Source organism: Malaya genurostris, chromosome 2 (genome assembly GCF_030247185.1).
Source record: "Malaya genurostris strain Urasoe2022 chromosome 2, Malgen_1.1, whole genome shotgun sequence".
Taxonomy (NCBI): Eukaryota; Metazoa; Arthropoda; class Insecta; order Diptera; family Culicidae; genus Malaya; species Malaya genurostris.
Genome location: NC_080571.1, coordinates 328839157 through 328853034, shown reverse-complemented (window position 1 = coordinate 328853034; position 13878 = coordinate 328839157). Strand labels below are relative to the sequence as shown.

Genomic DNA, 13878 nt, shown 5'->3' with positions numbered 1-13878 from the left:
TGAAATATGATGCTCCGTTTATGTGCGTCTGATAAGATGTAAAATCACAAGAATTTTTCGAACTGTGTACCATTAAAACTTGCTTCGAATGAAAAAGTTCGCCCTTATTCTGAATAATCGTTGGCTGGCTATTCGTTCGAATCTGAGTTCCATTTGATTTTGCTCGGATTTTTAAGGTTACAAGGTTAAAAAAATCCAAAAAAATGTTTTTGATTTTCTTCTATAGAATATCCTGAAATAACTTATCTAAACTAGAAGTCTATTCCACGACCAAATTAGCCTAGTTAATTTACGTTCTTTAAAAATGCTTGTGCCCATTCGGAAAGGCAGCAAGCCTAAGATTAAAAATAATATTAAATCCCTTTTCGTTATGTCAAATCCTTCTAATAATATTCTCGATATTCTTCCTGAGTCTATAGAAGAAAATTCTTCAAAAATCCCTAAAATTGACATTGCTAATCCACGCCCTGGAATCTCCTAGAAACTTTATCGACTAGACTTTAATCGAATTGGAGTGGACAATTTAAAAACTTAAAAAGTATGATTTATGTTCCACGTTCGCCTTCGATGCGAACATTATAAACGACATCAGTTCGCTTTCACATCTCATCCAAGTCAGTCGATAAAACAAAACCGCTTACGATCGGGACAGAAGAAACCAAGTACAGTATTGTGTATTGAACAATAGAACGACCTCGAAATGAGTGAACCAAACGAACAAAAGCTACCGCCGATACGAAAGAATACAATTGTTGTTGACTTCAAGCAGTGCAAAATTCGACCTTCGCTACGAGAACTTGAAGGTTTGCTTAAGGAGCAAATACATCTTGACAATAAACGTGTGCATTTACTTCAATGCAATAAGACCAATAATGTTGTTTACATCCAGTTCTAGAAAGAGTTGGATGCAATTCAATTCGCAAAAGATAATAATAATGTGCATTATGTGGAGCACGAGAACATTAAGTACAACATTCCAGTATGTATGGATGATAGTGCTATAGAAGTGCGTGTGCATGATCTTCCCTCAAGCGTCACCGATTCATATATTCGCAAAACTATGTCCCAATACGGAGAGATTCTCTCTATCGAAAAAGAAAAGTGGAAGAATTTTTTTCCCGGTATTCTAAATGACGTACGTTTATTACGCATACACTTAAAGAAGGCTATACTTTCTTATGTTATTTTCGGTCAAGATACAAGAATTCCGTGCAAATCACTTGTTATCTATGACAATCAGATGGCCACATGTCAATATTGTCAAAAAGCTGTTCAGTACGGTAAGCCATGTGATAAACTGGACAGGGAGACAACTACACCAAAGGACAACGGTGCTTCCTTCACACCAACCCAAAGCAACCCCAGTACACCTGTGACAGCCACCAACAACAATGAAGCATCCCCTTCAACGAATCCATCATCATCCCCTATAGAACAAAGTACACCAGCTGCAGTTAACAACTCACCCTCCAACCAACCAGCAATTGCAACCAATGTACAACAAGGTGCATCTACAGCAACTAACAACGAAAAGAAGACGGCAATCGACAACAATACCATCGATGCGGCAATGGATGACGAGACGAACCACGAACGAAGTGCCCCTCAATCCTCGCAGTAGGGAAATGGAAGCTCCTCTCCCCCTAGAAAAAGGGTGACAACGAGATCCAACTCAAAAAAAAATTAATTAAAAAATCTGCTCGATCGGCCATGTAATGCTTAAACGCAAATAGGCCTGAATAAAAATCATCTTTTAAATTTTTTTTTTAATGTCGTTGCCAAGTCATCGGCCATGGTACCGAAAACTGTTAGATGGACATACGATGTTTGAATTGTGGTTATTCGCATTCGAAAGACCTCTGAAATATTTTCATGTTAATTGTAATTAATTGTAATGGAAATCATAAATCCAATTATTTGAAATATCCTGCAAGGGAAAAAAATTTAAACGTTGGTACGCTTAAACAACAGCGAGTCCATTTAACGATTTTAAATTCACAGAATATACCTGAAAATCAACAAAACTATTCAAATATCACGTCTTAGTATTCTAATGCACTTATTTCTTCAAAAGTAATTGAACAAAACAAAAACAGATACGCCTTCCATTTCGTCTTCTGATAAGAAAAAAACTATTGACAGGTAAATCTGTCTCGTCATCTTCTTCATCTGGTAACAGTTACGCTAGCGTGACAGGCAGACAATTACCTACATCAAATCCGTCGATGCCATTCGCTTCTTTAAACGAAGTTGATTTAGACAAATCAACGGAAAATGAAATGATTTCCCTACAAGATCAACTTTTCAAATGATCATCCAAAAGAAAAATCAACTTCTTTCCTTTTCGAAGCATTTCAAGTTGGGTGATAATTTGCAAATATTATTGTGAATTTAAAATTCAGCAATTCAATACTTTTTTTGACTCTTTAAGTTGGAATTGATGATCTTCATAATCGAATTTATCTAATTCACAAAAATTCATATTGCCTTTGTGATACAAACATTTCTTAAACCAAATGTCATATTGATTCGTCGATTTGACAGGTTTACTGGTGGAGTTGTCAGCGGCAAATCAAACATCGAGGTTTACATTCTTTCAATACTAAAGTTATCGAAAGCTTGGGAATCGGAATAGAAACCACTCATGGAATCTACTTTAACGCTGGATCATATTTACCATTCCAAAACGCTGGTGAACAAATCAATTTTTTTCCACGGTGATTTGCAAAAACTCACTAGATATCGATCTAAATTATCTAAATGTAAGACAGACTTATAGAATTATAGACAAAATAATCGAAATGGGAAATCACTTAATAATCAACTCTCCGCTGGTTATTTTTCAGTTCAATCTCCCAATAGTCCAACTTGTTTCTTTTCCCTGAGAAATCCCTCGCCACTTGATCTGGTTCTAATAGATCAAAACCATATTTGTAGTGAGCTGATTACAATGAGGCAATAATTAATCCAATTAGTTCTATATTCCACTATATCAGAGCTAATTGGATTGAATACAGATCACGCATTGAAAAACCATGTGAATAAAGAAATTTTCCTAGGAAAATTCCGCTGACATCGACACAGTAATACATAATTTGAACGTTGTCGCAGATAGGGATCTTTCAGTTCCCAAAGCTCAAACTAAATTAAATTTTCCAATCATCGATGACAATCATCAACTGCTTATTCGGTTGAAGAATATTCGACGACAATATCAACGTTCTTTTAATCTTGCTATTTTAATTAAAAATCTTCCCGATGCTGCATCGAGACTCTTGGCTAAAATTTTCAACAAGTGTTACTTACTTTGCTAAGAGATGGCAAAACGATGTCCTATCCTCAAACCCGATAAAAGTCCAGTAGGGACACCAAGTTATCGACCAACGAGTTTATTTTGTTCTATCAATAATTTTTTTGAAAAAATATCTTATTGAGAATGATGTCTCATAGAATTGAGAATTCTATATTTTCATCAGAACAGTTTGGATTTCATCTGAAACATTACTACTCATCAACTTGTTAAAGCACTGAACATGATAAAAGCAAATAAGTCTTCTAGGTTATTCACTGGAATTGCTCTTCTAGACTTAAAAAAAGCATTCGACAGTGTATGGCACAAAGGTTTAATAGCAAAAATGTCTGACTTCCAGTTTCTAATTTAATGATTTTTTGAAATGATTAAACTGTTTTAAACTGATTATACTCTTCAGGTTAGGTATCAGAATAGTAAATCTGAACGTACGAGCAGATGTTTCTCAAGCTAGCTCCAATCTTCTACCAAATTTTCACTTCTGATCTTCTAAACTTACCCGTTGGTTGCCAGTAATCTATATTCTGTGACGAAAACAGGACTGTTAGCCACAGATAGAAATCTACGAGTCGCCTACAAAGAAGCTTAAATATTTCCAGTGATTATCTGTCAAAATGGCAAATTACACCCCATTCGCAATTAATTATCCTTCCTCATAAGCCCAGAGCTTTTTCTCTTAAACCGAACAATAATCACTTTATCATAATGAATATCTTGGAATTGACATGGTCTGATCAAGCAAAAAACTTGGGTTTAACGTATAACAAAAAACTCACTTTCAAAGATCTCATAGAAGGGAACCAAGCAAAGTGTATTATATATACCAAATGTTTATATCCTTTTACAAACAGAAATTCTAAGCTCTGTCTTAAGAACAAATTATTAATTTATAAACAAATTTTCAGACCAGCCATGCTTTATGCAGTAGTATAGATGAGTTACACAGACTCACAAATACAGAACCTTTAGATGTAATATCCCATAATATTATAAGCAAAATCCGATAAAAATCGATGCAATCTGTATTAGTTAGTAACTTAGTATATAGGTTTACAATTTTCCTTACGAAAAATCACAGAATTGCGGAAGCAAATGATGTCTCAATGCTAATAACCAACTCATGTATATAATAAGGCTGAAGAGTCACCACTTGTGACTGAAAACCCATAATTCATATTGCAAAAATAAATACATTAAAAATTATATGGAAAATGGATGCTACGGCGAAGAAAAACTTATGTAAAATGCTTTGATAAATAAACGTGCATATGAAAAAAACCAGCTCGTGAACGATTCCGTTTTCGTCTGAAAAGTTCCGATTATCTGCAACGAGTTTTTTGTTTAAATACCACAAAAATCAGTAATTTTTCAATTTGTTTTATTTTTATTGGAAACCGATTCCCCGCAATACATGTTTCTTCAATATACCGTCAAGAATTGAAAAAACTACGTGCTCACAAGTTCCTATCTCATGTCTCCCTGCGTGTCTATGGTGACATTTGATCAATAGAACGGTGTCAACTAGATGATATTACCTTTCTACGTTAGTAGCAGAATGAGAAGAGTGCTTTGACATCATTTGTAGTTATTTTTGAACGAAAATAATAAATGACCATTTGAATAAGTTCCGCAAATGAAAACACATCACACATCTGATGTCATGCATAAGCTCGTCACGTGCGGATAGCTAAACAATTATACACTTCGGATAAGAAGTCTGTATCTTTCACGAAAAGGGATTAAGTCGTCTCATTGTTTCGAGCTCGATTCTGGTCAAAAACAATTCCCACCGCAACCTGTCAGTCTAGTATCGACCAACGCCATTTCGCGATAACACCAACATTATCTCGATAGTTGTCCTTCAAATTCCCAATCGCAAGACTATTTTTAACCAAACAATCTCCGTTACACAATCAGCAAAGCAATGCACAATCGTTTTTTTCCTCTTTTTCGTCACAGATTTCGGTTGTTTTCTTGATTTGCACTTTTAAACCGTACTGCATTGTGGCTACTTCAACTTTCAATCCCAGTTGGAGCACAAACGCGGATCATGCATAGCATCAACAAGTTGCTCGAACCGAATCAGCAGAAGCAGTAGCAGTAGCATCGTTGCATAATGTGAGCATTACATTCCGGTCCCAGACGCCGTCCGTCCGTTCGTTGATCATTGAAGTAGGAAAAGTTGCTCCAGTGGACGATGATTGGGAAGAGGCGCGTAGTTCTACTTTCTAAAAAAATCACAAAATTTTTATTCCCTTGCGCTGCGCTGGCTCACCGTTAAAAATAAAGACCGGTTCACAGCGGTTCAGATGGAGCCATTTCACTGCTGAAAACAATGAGACAAACCGTTTCGGTATTATATATTAAATTACCTTCCAATTCGAAACCGGTTGCCGAAAACCATTGTTGTAACGTTGAAGGAACTTGGCTAGTCTCCAAATTTCTCCTATTCGAAACGGGGAGGATGATACTTTTGATATTGTATTATGAATCACGGCAGCACACTAGAAATCTTCGGAACACTTTTCAAAACCGGGTTGAGTTGAGAAAAACTGTACGCCCTCACTAGGGTTTCCGAAGACCCAGAACAACGTCACCTCTTTTGTTTCTTCCTGTATGGCTTCACTGTACGCTACTTCCTACCATGAAACACTGTTGCGGTTCACTTTGCTCACTCCGGAATTTGGTCAGGGGAAGTCGCACATCGAATTCGTCTCGGAAACAACACGTCAATGGCCTGTTTTTACAAGCCAATTATCACCGATTAAAATTGTTTTCACTCCACCCGTGGCCATCGACTAAAAAACCGCCGTCTCAGCTGGCGGCCAGAATTTTTTTTTGCCACGGTACACCGTCTACGATGCGAACTTCACAAGGTCATTCGATGGTCACTTCGATGGCCGATTCCACAACTGTGAAGCGGAACAAAAATAACCAAACATCCGAGGATGGACACGAAAATCTTATTATAATTTCTTCGTTCCTCGTTCCAGGAACGCAATTCATTCGAAGGAAAACCTCCCGTTTTCAGCTCATGGCATCGCTCAACTTGGCACTGCACGATCTTCTAATTGGCCCACGAATGCACTTTCAAACAGCAGTGTTGGAACAGACCTTACACAACAATCAAACATCCGAACGACGTGAACAAAAACGGCAGACGGCAAACGGAGGTTCCTTAGCACAAACATGGGAAGCAACGTAAATTAAAAAAGAAACTATCCGACACCGCAACAGACGCCTAAACTAGACATCCACTCATCAGACCACAACACGAAAGACTAACCGAACTGCCGCTGGTGGATCCCAGTGTACGGTGGGGGCCTAGTCGATACGACGGAGACCCTAACCCAACGCGATTAACGAGCGCCACTTTCGCTCTTGCTCTCTCTATTTGCTCTCATGCTTGAGCGAACAATTTTCTCATTACACCGAATCGGATCGGTTCCACCGGCTGCCGTCCAGGGTTTGCCATTTTCATATTATGCCGATTGCCGGTGCGCACGATCATCATCCTTCCATCCAGTTGGAGCAGGAGCAGCAGCCATGCGAATCATTGCACGATCATTACCCAGGGACGAAGATGGTCAAAACAGAAAAGCGAAAATACAAACTCGGTTAGCTGGTCCGACGCAGCTTCAAGCGACGCTACACCTTTGCGCAAGCCGATTAGCTATACGCAAACGCGGTGTAGTTATTCGGTGTAAGAGAGAACACGAGATGCGGAGAGTGCAGACTCACGACCACGAGCTCTCTGTGGTTGATCTAAGTTCCAGTGTTGGAAGATTGCACGTACATTTCTATAAACCGAATCTTTCATCATACTTTCATTTCATGTCTGCTAGTGGGAATCTTTCAATTCACGCGTTTGTTTAGAACGGCCAATAAGCCAACATTCACTTTGAAGAGTAATTTCGAATGACTCGGCACTCGCTGAGAATAAGTCATAATAGTAAACGGCAGAGGAAAGTTTTCTCTTTCGTCTAGTGTTAAATTTAATACTCTATCTTTCATAGCTCGTTAGAAATTTCTTTCGAAAGTGGAAATTGACAGGTGGCTTATTGGCCGTTTTAACAAAAAACGCGTGAATTATTCTTCACCGTGTTTGAAAAGAAGGTATTGTTTTTGATGGTATTATCAATTGACGCGGAGTTTAGAGATTGAAAAAGTAAGACTCAAGTTCATCAGGTTGGCACTTCGTAATCTATCGTGACAAGACCCTATAAATCTTCTTCCGTATGCAGATCGATGCAGTTTATTGACATGGATACATTAGAACGGCGTCGGTTCCTTTCCATGTTAAATTCTCGATTTTTCGAGAATTATTCGCGATTGTATTTTACTTCAGCCACGTTTTCATGCAATGAATCGAACCTTCACGACCGTCGAGAAGTTACACGAGTTTGGAGAACCATCATCCCAGTTTATTTTAAATCTTATTTCATGTAAACAACAATCCATTTGCAACACAAAATTTGACGCACGCACGTTGTTCTATATTTTCATCCACTATAAAAATCGCCACACGAAAATTTTTCAACTTCTTTGTATAGACGCCAAACAAAAACTAATCGTACGATATGCGTCAAAATTTGACAGAATGTGTATAAAAGTGTTGCCAACGTTGAGAGAATAAAAGTTTACCGACTGGACAAGCGCGGAAATTTTAAAATGAAAATTCCGGTTCTTTTTTGATCATAAGGTATATCTAAAATATTCTCATATATAATTGAGTGGTATTCTTCAAAATACTTTTATTTGATTCTTAAAAAGCAAAACGGATTGTCCACAAACTAGTATAACCTACAGAGTGAAACAGTACTCACGTCGGTTAGGCCATCACTGAGGAAACGAAAAGAGGTACTTCCGAAACCAAAATCTGGGTATAATCGAAGTTGGTTCGAGAAAAGTGACTGGGATCCATATTTGAGTCTATGGCTACAATCTTCGGTCTTTCATCAAAAAACCCAAGAACAAAGAAAACCAAATTAATGTTTGGCCGTCTACTGACTATGACTACCGATTGGAATAGTTTTGAGACAAGTTTAGAAATTATTTCGCTTTCAATTTCCGGTACTTCCAGAATCAGAAACCGAGAACCAGCATAGCCGGAATCGGGTTGTTTGGTTATCTATTGACAATGGCTACCGATTGCAATAGTTTCGAGGTCAGTTTAGAATTTTTTTTCCTTTTTTTTTGCCGCATCAAGTGACGGTATCCAATTTTTAGCACACTTCACCCTGTCATTAGGGAACCGAAAGTTGGATCCGGATGAAATTTGGTAGTTTTGTATGAGACCATGAGACCTTTTATTTGAATCTAAGTTTGTTGAAATCGGACATGCCATTTGTGAGAAAAGTGAGGATGTAATTGTAAATAAATTTTGTTTCACTAACCACACTGTAATTCCGGAATCGGAAGTCGGATCAAAATAATACTCAGGAACTTTGTAAAGGACAATTGTACCTTTAATTTGAATCTAAGATTGTAAGAATCGGTTCTGTCGTCTCTGAGAAAAGTAAGTGCACTTATTTTCATTTTTTTTGCACATATCACCCTGTAATTCCGGAACCGGTAGTCGGATTCGAATAAAATTCAGGAATTTAGCGTAGTGTTACAAGACCTTTCATTCAAATCTAAGTTCATGAAAATCGGTTCAGCCATCTCCGAGAAAAGTGAGGGCAAGAAAATGTTACACACACACACACACACACACACACACACACACACACACACACACAGAGAGAGAGAGAGAGAGAGATATTTTGTGTACTCGACAAACTGAGTCGAATGGTATATGACACTCGACCCTCCGGGCCTTGTTTCAAAAGTCAGCTTTCACAGTGTCTTTCGAGAAAGGCAAACAAAAAGCTCGCAGAACAATATTCATTAGAGGATTACTATTCAAGTAACACAAAAAATTGTCAGAACTTTATAGTGAATATCTCGAGTTGTACTGAACGTAACAACATAATTGTTTTTCCATGCTGTCAGAAATATGATCATCAATTTATGATAACATTTTCAACAGTGTGAGATAACCATAAATAACTCAAAAATTGAGTATTCTCAAAATTTTGAAGACAATGAGAAATCACGTTTACTTGCCTTTCTCGAACCCGCGACGACGGTTCTGACGTTGGTAGTCTGTTACATATCAGACCTGATGTTCAACTGTACAAGTATAAAAGGTAAACTATGGTCGAAAATCGATAATTTCTCCTTGTGCTTTGCACGAACTTGGACGTCTTGGCCACGATCTTTCACAAACAGCAGTAGCAACAGACCTTTTGCGTGGTGTAGAACCTCAAACACTCAGGTTGTGCTCTCATTCGCCTCTCGGACGTCGTGGCGAGCAGACGCACAGTGGTTCGAATCAATAAAAACGTGGACATATATCAATAGCTGCCAAACCGTTCTTTTAATGCATATAGTTTCTTTGAAGAAATTATTTACAAATATATACCGCGTAATTTGATCATATCATTAATTGTTCATGGCCTACTTTGACAAAAAATGTAACCATAACTTTTTTATCTGAAGAGATAGAAATTTTTTTTCTTCTACAAAGTTTTAGAACTATTAAAAATAATTTACTTTGTCAAATATACCAAAAGTCTAGGTCGCACAGTTTCGGATATACAAAGCGTTTTTATGACAACCCCCTTAAAATCAGTTTTTTATTCATAAATTGTTTCGAGTTATTTTGTTATGCATACTTTGTTTGGAATAATTGTAGAAAATATAGAATTTCATTATTTTGCAGAAGCTAATGCATAAGTTTATTCTTTTCTGGAAAATTTATGCATAATTTTACCTTTTTTTACCTAGGAAACCTTGTACCGAAGCGAAATATGCAACTTTATGCAGCTGATTTTTACAAAATTTGTAGGAAAAGATGTGCCCAATATCATAAAAAAAATCTAAGTGGAACTCGGTGGAACTTTTTTTAGGTCTTTTCAAAGTTAGTTTTAATTACTGAATTATGGCAACCCCCTTAAAACTAGTTTTCTAGTCATAACTTGTTTCGTGTTATTTTTTATGCATACTTCGTTTGGAATAATTGTAGAAAATATAGAATTTCATAATTTTGCAGAAGCTAATGCATAAGTTTATTCTTTTCTGGAAAATTTATGCATAATTTTACCTTTTTTTACCTAGGAAACCTTGTACCGAAGCGAAATATGCAACTTAATGCAGCAAACTTTAATAATACTTATAGGAGAACATGTACCTTATCCAATTTATTTTCCAATGAGTATATCTTGAGTACTCTTCGTGTGACTCATTTTCACTATGGTCAGGCTGAAACCATGAATGATTAAGAAACAGAGGGCGCACAGTGGTCCAAAACTGGAAAAAGACGGTCACAAGTCTGTACAGACTTTCACTGATTTTTAAGAGCTAACGTGTCTTCGAAGAATTTTTACAAAATTATATAACGCTTCTTTTGAAAGTAGCACCTTATTTTTTGTTAAGGAGGTAGCACCGATTTCGAAAAAAAATAATTTTGTTTTTGACGAAAATTTTTTTTTCTATCTCATTTCAAAGAAAAAAACATTTCAAGTATTTTTGCTGAAGATATGATTAATGTGAAAAAAATATTTTTTGAGATATTCGCTTTATTTTAAAAACAGTTTTTTTGGATTTACCTACGTAGAATTTATCTCTATTACCTAAGTATCTACTACAAAGTTAGCATTCAAATGAGTATTTTTTCCCAATACTTTTCACAACCTAATCAATCAACTAGGTAGTTAATGTTACCTAATAAATCATTACAATATGTCACTTAGTCGCATTGCATTCGATCAATAAGTATCAGTCACGCTATCGTCCGAGTTTTCCGTATCGCTAATTTCTTGTTCTGTTGTAAGTTCTAGCATATCAATTGCTTCCAGTGACAATTTCTTTCTAGTTTTGATAGGTTAGTAATAAATATTCGAAATCAGTGGGTCAGACGCTACTAGGAGTCTACAAAAAACATCTGTCATCGTTTTTCACGGCTGTTTTTCCTCGTGCCCAAGTTTGGATTTTTTTTATTTGTTTATTAATTTTTAACTTTTTTCATTCAATAAACTATAAAGGTTGTTTTATGGAATCGCTTATTTGAAACCTAAGAAAAAACCTTACATTCATGCCTTGGACAAATTTTTGTATCTTTGTTATATTTTACAGGCTGTTGAAAAAAGGCTTTGTGTGAAATACCCCATGGATTATTACTATACATGCTATGCACGTATGCAAATATATGAAAGATATTTCTATCCTATTTCCGACTACCAGTCTGGACGCGCGTAAACACGCATAAACAAGTTCATGCTTGCACGCGCAACTTAAGCAAATTGTTGCGATTTTTATTTTGTTATTTTTTACAATTGACAATATTAGAATAAATCTAAGTGGAACTAGATACAATTTTAGGTCTTTTCAAATTTAGTTTTAATTATTGAAAATCCGAAAAACTATCAAAACTTCAACACATATTTGAAAAATGGAAAAATGTTTTCTAGACAAAATATGATAAAGTATTGTTAAAGTACAAACCTTTACGGAGAGATTTCATGTTTAAACGTGTAAATAAATTGAGTTATCGCGAAGCAACACGATTTTTAAGACGAGATGTTGATCGGGCGACGCTCACTGCAAAAGTGAGTTACAGAAATAGCAGACGCGTGACGCCCTCTGTTTCTTAATCATTCATGGTTTCAGCCTGACCATAGTGAAAATGAGTCACACGAAGAGTACTCAAGATATACTCATTGGAAAATAAATTGGATAAGGTACATTTTCTCCTATAAGTATTATTAAAGTTTGCTGCATTAAGTTGCATATTTCGCTTCGGTACAAGGTTTCCTAGGTAAAAAAAAGGTAAAATTATGCATAAATTTTCCAGAAAAGAATAAACTTATGCATTAGCTTCTACAAAATTATGAAATTCTATATTTTCTACAATTATTCCAAACGAAGTATGCATAAAAAATAACACGAAACAAGTTATGACTAGAAAACTAGTTTTAAGGGGGTTGCCATAATTAAGTAATTAAAACTAACTTTGAAAAGACCTAAAAAAAAAGTTCCACCGAGTTCCACTTAGATTTTTTTTTATGATATTGGGCACATCTTTTCCTACAAATTTTGTAAAAATCAGCTGCATAAAGTTGCATATTTCGCTTCGGTGCAAGGTTTTATCCTAGGTAAAAAAAAGGTAAAATGTTGCATAACTTTGCCAGGAAAAAACAAACCTATGCACTATCTTCAACAAAAATATGCGATTTTATAAATTCTACAATTATTCCAAACAAAGTATGCATAACAAAATAACTCGAAACAATTTATGAATAAAAAACTGATTTTAAGGGGGTTGCCATAAAAACGCTTTGTATAATCGAAACGGTGCGACCTACACTTTTGGTATATTTGACAAAGTAAATTATTTTTAATAGTTCTAAAACTTTGTAGAAAAAAAAAATTCTATCTCTTCAGAAAAAAAAGTTATGGTTACATTTTTTGTCAAAGTAGGCCATGAACAATTAATGATATGATCAAATTACACGGTGTATATTTGTAAATAATTTCTTCAAAGAAACTATATGCATTAAAAGAACGGTTTGGCAGCTACTGATTTATGTCCACGTTTTTATTGATTCGAACCACTGTGAGACGCCTTCAACCAGCAGCGGCCAAAAACAGATTATCAGTAATCGCATTTAGCTTTCAAAAAATACATCTGAATTTTGGATTGAATTCTGAAACTGAATTCAGAATTCAGAACTTAATTACAGGTTTTCTATTTAGTTTCATACGTCAGTTTTAGAAGTAGTTAAAAGTCATGGTTTAAAACATTGACTCTGGGAACGAATCCTACTTCTGGAAACCGTTGACTAAATCTCGGATCTAAATTTAGTCCCTCGATTTGAGTCCAGGATTCGAATCTAGATTTAGGATATGAACTTAAAAATTCATGAGCAAAATTTAGAATATGAATCCGGAACTAAATGTTAGATCTGAACTCCGAACCGGAGTTTTAGAACTTATTTCTAACCAGAATTTAATTCCTGGATTCAGTTCCAGAATCTAGTTCCTAAATTCAGTTTCAGGATGAATTTCCAGAATATAGAACCTACATGCTTGAACTAAATTCGGAACATGCATTCTGAAAAAGAGTTCATTTTCCATAAGTCTAAAACTAAATTCTTGATATCTATTCCGAGCGCTCAACCAAAAGCCTATTCTCTTTTCATTTTTGATCCACATTCAATACTTTTCAACGTTTCAAATTTCGGTGAGTCTTTCTAAAAGAAAAGTATAACATTCTCAGTAACATATCGGCATTCTTGAAATGAACCAAATCGCGTTCCGATCTTTTCAGCAACAGAAACGGTAACGGTTACTGCTAGCATCAAACCAGGAAGTAACTCATCGTGCAGCCTATTGTATCGAAACGAACAAGCTAACAATAACAATTTAGCATGCCAGCAAAATACCAGAAGCCCTGAACCATAAAATTTCATCTCCACACGCCATTATTATCTTGGGCAGTAGGTAGTCCCATGCATCATCCCGTC

The 13878-nt window shown here is 35.9% G+C and overlaps 1 protein-coding gene and 1 long non-coding RNA gene across 6 annotated transcripts in view; both read right to left on the bottom strand.

Annotated features, from left to right (window-relative positions):
• LOC131431481 (uncharacterized) overlaps window positions 1-6795 on the bottom strand; it is a 98795-nt gene extending 92000 nt beyond the window's left edge. The window contains exon 1 of the long non-coding RNA XR_009229681.1: window positions 5683-6795. This is a non-coding gene — a long non-coding RNA (uncharacterized LOC131431481). The remainder of the gene's footprint in view (window positions 1-5682) is intronic.
• Window positions 1-13878, bottom strand: part of LOC131431478 (protein Shroom) — a 547622-nt gene that overhangs the window by 223132 nt on the left and 310612 nt on the right. The window lies entirely within an intron of this gene.